Source organism: Salvelinus alpinus, chromosome 4 (genome assembly GCF_045679555.1).
Source record: "Salvelinus alpinus chromosome 4, SLU_Salpinus.1, whole genome shotgun sequence".
Lineage (NCBI taxonomy): Eukaryota > Metazoa > Chordata > Actinopteri > Salmoniformes > Salmonidae > Salvelinus > Salvelinus alpinus.
The window spans coordinates 65,275,489-65,281,602 of record NC_092089.1 but is presented as its reverse complement, the minus strand read 5'-3'; positions in this window follow the sequence as shown (position 1 = coordinate 65,281,602).

Here is a 6,114-nt window from a genome sequence, read left to right as displayed (position 1 = left end):
TTAATCTGACTGCACTGCCTGATTTACAGTAGCTATTACAGTGAAAGCATGCCATGCGATTGTTTGAGGACGGCGCCCCACATCAAAATATTTTTCCACCGGCACAGGTTTCATAAATTCACAAATAGCGATTAAATATTAATTTACTTTTTGAAAATCTTCTTCTGATTTGTCATCCAAAGGGTCCCAGCTATAAGATGTAGTGTCGTTTTGTTAGATAAAATCCTTCTTTATATCCCAAAAAGTCAGTTTAGTTGGCGCCATCGATTTGAGTAATCCACTCATTCAACATGCAGAGAAAGGAATCGGAAAATCTACCTCTAAACTTTGGTTCAACAAGTAAAAATAGGTAATCAAACTATAATATTAAGTATGTTCAATAGGAAACCGATTGCAACCAGGGAGAAAATGTTCAGTATGCCCTTATATTTTCCATTGTAAGAGCATTGTCTTTCAAAATAAAATAAAATTCAGGTTGGTTTTTCTTTGGATTTTCTCCTACCATATCAATTGTGTTCTCCTACATTATTTTAACATTTCTACAAACTAAAAAGTGTATTCTTTCCAATGGTACCAATTATATGCATATCCTGGCTTCAGGGCCTGAGCAACAGGCAGTTTACTTTGGGCACGTCATTCAGGCGGAAATTGAGAAGAAAGGGGCCTAGTCCTAAGAAGTTCTCTTTCTCTGAACAATTGTATTAGTATAAAATAATAAAATGTCCCAATTTTTGGGAGAATATAATATAGCTCAGTGTTTTAATTATTTATTTTATTTTACAGTCATTATTGCTTATCTTTCTCAAGGGTGTCAATCATTCCAGACCCCGCTGTATAATGCTGTATTTATTCCCATTATGCCTATAGTGTGTGGATTTGTAGCCTCAAGCACTTTTAGTAGCTGGGTCATTCCGCCAATTCGGTGCCTTTTAAGATGTGTAACTTAATAGGTTGACAAAAACGTTTTAACATTCTTTCATAAAGAGCACATGTTCAACTTGATAAAAAACACGTTTTCCCATCTCAAGAGGTTTTAACCTTTTACTACAGTGGGCTAAATCAGGGTCACACAGTGTTTCTTGGTCGTTATGGTTATGGGCTTTAAAAAAATAAGACACCTGTACTATTACACTTGATATACATCACAGAAGACTGAAATATAACAAAACCATTTGACATAGGAACACCGGATTTTCGCCGGATTTTTTGAAATAATATTTATTCATTATTCATTATGAAAAATATAACATTCCACCCATGAGGCCAATAGGTCATTTGACTACAGGAAAGGGCTACATTAAAAAGAAATACAATAGTAAGTGCCTATTAAGTGCCAAATAAAGTAACAGGGTTGACAATTTAATCTTAAATCAGCCATAAATCTCATTGTGACCGGGGGAATGGAAGCTTGTTGTGTGCAACAGGGAGGAGAAAATTGAATGCAAGCTTCAAATTTCAACATTTAATTGTTAAAACGTTTCTAGCCTGTCTATCTATGGGTAACAGTGTTGACATGTTATGCTAGACCACTCAGTGTTCCACCACAAAACACCAGAAAATGGGCCAAAAAGAGTAGAACAAGCCCATCTGCTTTTACGCTGTGATTCGACTGTTAGATGTTCAATGTTTTGGGGGAAGAAATCACCTTTATAATAAAGCATTTCACGCATCTATGTAGACCAACAATAAAATACCATTCCTAATGTGATGAGTAGCCTAAGCATAGGACAAGATTCGGTAACAATATCACTCCAGCCTAAGTTAATTTAACTTATGGCTGTTTACAAAAAAAAGCCTGTGCACATTTCTTTATATTGCATACTTACAACAGTTTAGAATGGCAACCCAATAGAAAACACAAGTGGGAGACTATTGCCAGCACTTCTCCAGATCACCTGATATCTACCACAAGGGGAAGAGAAAAAAAGAGGGAGGGCGAGAGAGACCCAACTAACTCAAACTCAACTGTCTATCTTACAGTAGAGCGTGTCTGACTCAAAACTCCCACAACTCAATAGATAAGAGCATACAGTGCCTTCAGAAAGTATTCATACCCCGTGACTTATTCCACATGTTGTTGTGTTACAGGCTTGAATTCAAAATGGATTACATGTATTTTTCTCTCACCCATATACACACAATACACCATAATGACAAAGTGAAAACATGTTTTTACGAATCTTTGCAAAATGTATTGAAAATGAAATACAGAAATATCTCACTTGCATAAGTATTCACACCCCCGAGTCAATACTTTGTAGAAGTACCATTGGCAGCGAGTCTTTCTGGGTAAGTCTCTAAGAGCTTTTATTGTGCAAGAAAACACAGGTTAGAAAGCTAATGGCTCCTGCTGAAAAGAGAAGACTTTAATCTGTCTGCTGTAGGCTACCAAAATATTTGATCAACTTCCAACGAGGCCTATTGAGCGAACACTGTTTTACAAAGTAAAACAGGAGAAAGGTAGGCTTTTGGCACGAGCACATCAGCCATCGGCCATCGGCGGTGAGTGAGCTGGGCATCATTGGGTGAGTCAGTGAAACTGGAAATCTTTTTTTAGGACTATAATTTCCTCCTCATATTGTACAATACACTGAGTATACAAGACGTTAGCTCTTTCCATGACTTAGACTGACCAGGTGAATCCAGGTGAAAGCTATGATCCTTTATTGATGTCACTTGAAAGTCTGCTTCAATCAGTGTAGATGAAGGGGAGGAGACAGGATAAAGAAGGATTTTTAAGCCGTGCGACAATTGAGACAAGGATTGTGTATGTGTGCCATTCAGAGGGTGCAGATTTAATTGCCTTTGAACCGGGTATGCAAGTAGGTGCCAGGTGCACCGGTTTGAGTGTGTCAAGAATGGTCCACCACCCAAAGGACATCCAGCCAACTTGACACAACTGCGGGAAGCATTGGAGTCAACATGAGCCAGCATCCCTGTGGGACGCTTTCGATACCTTGTAAAGTCCACGCCCGGACGAATTGAGACTTTTCTGAGTGCCAAAGGGGGTGCAAATGTTTTGCGGTCGTTTTATTTGATCTCAGATTCTCAGTTTGTCAGTGTCAAAGTAGCCTGTCATTTCTATCATTTGCGATGATATGCATGCAATGCTTGATTATAAAAATAAATCAAATATCTCAAGCGTTCCGGTACCTCCACAGGTCACTTTTTGTTCCAGCACCTCCTGGTTTACAAATTAAAGCACTGAACACAGGTTGTCTTGACTCTAGTTAACCACCAGCCAGCCAGCCACATATCATGAGTTATAAGATGATGAATATTAGGCTACATTAGGAAGTTATTATTTAAGAGCATTGAAGATAAATCACAATCAATAGAAAAATTATCGCGCCTGCTAGCTATCAGATTTATATCAATCATTGCCATCAATGATCAGCTGATATCCTACCCTCTTTTCCCAATGTCAATCATGTCTTTATGAGGCACTGTAACTGGCTTGCTTTCAACTTCTGATGAGTGAGTGTGTTGTTGCAGATATAAATAGACTTATGCAAAAAAGAAAAAAAATTTGTCATTGTTTTTTTTTGAGAACCTGCCCCCTGAAAGGTCTGCACATGGCCCTGTTATCAGACCACATGTTCTGATGTTTTGTTGTGTTTTATTAATTTATCTCCCGGCTTGTTTATTTCTCTTCCAGGAAATTGAAGTGTGTGGCTCCGCACAGTTTTGATCCCTTGCTTCTGGCATATCCCAAGAAGGCTCACAGAATCTTGCAATCAATTCGAAGAAAAATACCCTGAAGATAATTGACTTGACAGAGACCATACAGCACTCTCATAGTCTCACTCCTAACTGCGCTCTCTCTTTCCCTCTCTCGCTCTCCTCCTAACTGTGCTCTCTTTCCACCTCCCTCCCTCTGTCATTCCCAGGTGAGCAGGTAGTAATTCAGGATAGTGATATGCAGATGGTCAGTGTAACAGCTCCAGACATTCAATTATTTCTGAATGTTCCTTTTGTTCTTTCATTAAAACATCCCATTTCAGCTGCACAACACTGGCATGAGGACAGACGGAGGAGTCCCTGAGGAAACTACCAGTCCTGACACGTAGAGCCCTTTTATACATCACTCGGCTACACATGCCTCTCCCCAATGTCAATATGCCTTGTCTATTGCTGTTCTGGTTAGTGAAATTTGTCTTATTTCACTGTAGAGCCACCAAGCCCTGCCCAATATGCCTTAGATAGCTCTTTTGTTCCACCCTCCACACATGCAGGGACCTCACCTGGCTTAACTGGTGCCTCTAGAGACAAAACCTCTCTCATTGTCACTCAATGTCTAGGTTTACCTCCACTGTACTCACATCCTACCATACCCTTGTCTGTACATTATGCCTGAAATCTATTCTTCACGCTCAGAAATCTGCTCCTTTTAGTCTCTGTTCCGAACGCACTAGACGACCAGTTCTTATAGCTTTTAGTCATACCCTTATCCTACTCCTACTCTGTTCCTCTGGTGATGTAGAGGTTAACCCAGGCATTGCAGACCCCAGCACCATTCCCATTCCCCAGGCGCTCTCATTTGTTGACTTCTGTAACAGGAAAAGCCTTGGTTTCATGCATGTTAACATTATAAGCCTCCTCCCTAAGTTTGTTTTACTCACTGCTTTAGCACACTCCGCCAACCCTGATGTCCTAGCCGTGTCTGAATCCTGGCTTCGGAAGGCCACCAAAATTCCAGGAATTTCCATCCCCAACTACAACATTTTTCGACAAGATAGAACTGCCAAAAGGGGCGGAGTTGCAATCTACTGCAGAGATAGCCTGCAGAGTTCTGTCTTACTATCCAGGTCTGTGCCCAAACAATTCAAGCTTCTACTTTTAAAAATCCACCTTTCCAGGAACAGGTCTCTCACCGCTGCCACTTGTTATAGACCCCCCTCAGCCCCCAGCTGTGCCCTGGACACCATATGTGAATTGATTGCCCGCCATCTATCTTCAGAGTTCGTACTGTTAGGTGACCTAAGCTGGGATATGCTTAACACACTCAACCAGGATCTCAGCGATTGCCTGCATTCGTAATGGGTCCACGGTCAAACAACCACCCCTCATCACTGTGAAACACTCCCTAAAACACTTCCATAAGCAGGCCTTTCTAATCGACCTGGCCGGGGTAATCCTGGAAGGATATTGACCTCATCCCGTCAGTAGAGGATGCCTGGTTGCCCTTTAAAAGTGCTTTCCTCACCATCTTAAATAAGCATGCTCCATTCAATTTTTTTTTAACTAGAACATATATAGCCCTTGGTTCACGACTTGACTGAATAGCCCCCGCGATATGCAACTTTTCAGGCAAATCAGGAACCAATAAACACAGTCAGTTGGGAAAGTTAAAGCTAGATTTTTCAAACAGAAATTTGCATCGTGTAGCACTAATTCCAAAAGGTTTTGGGATACTGTAAAGTCCATGGAGAATAAGAGCACCTCCTCCCAGCTGAGGCTAGGAAACACTGTCACCACCGATAAATCCATGATCATCGATAATATCAATAAGCATTTTTCTACGGCTTGCCATGTTTCCACCTGGCTACCCCTACCCCGGCCAACAGCTTTTCACCACCTGCAGCAACTTGCCCAATCCCCCCCCCCCCCCCCCGCTTCTCCTTCACCCAAATCCAGACAGTTCATGTTCTGAAAGAGCTGTATTATCGGGATCCCTACAATTCAGCTGGGCTAGACAATCTGGACCCTCTCTTTCTAAAACTATCCGCCGAAATTGTTGCAACCCCTATTACTAGCCTGTTGAACCTCTCGTTCGTATCGTCTGAGATCCCCAAAGATTGGAAAGAGGCCGCGGTCATCCCCCTCTTCAAAGGGGGAGACACTCTAGACCCAAACTGTTATAGACCTATATCCATCCTGCCCTGCCTTTCTAAAATTTCCGAAAGCCAAGTTAACAAACAGATCACCGATCATTTCGAATCTCACCGTACCTTCTCCGCTATGCAATCTGGTTTCCGAGCTGGTCATGGGTGCACCGCCACGCTCAAGGTCCTAAACGATATCATAACCGCCATCGAAAAAAGATAGTACTGTGCAGCCGTCTTCATCGACCTGGCCAAGGCTTTCGACTCTGTCAATCACTGCATTCTTACC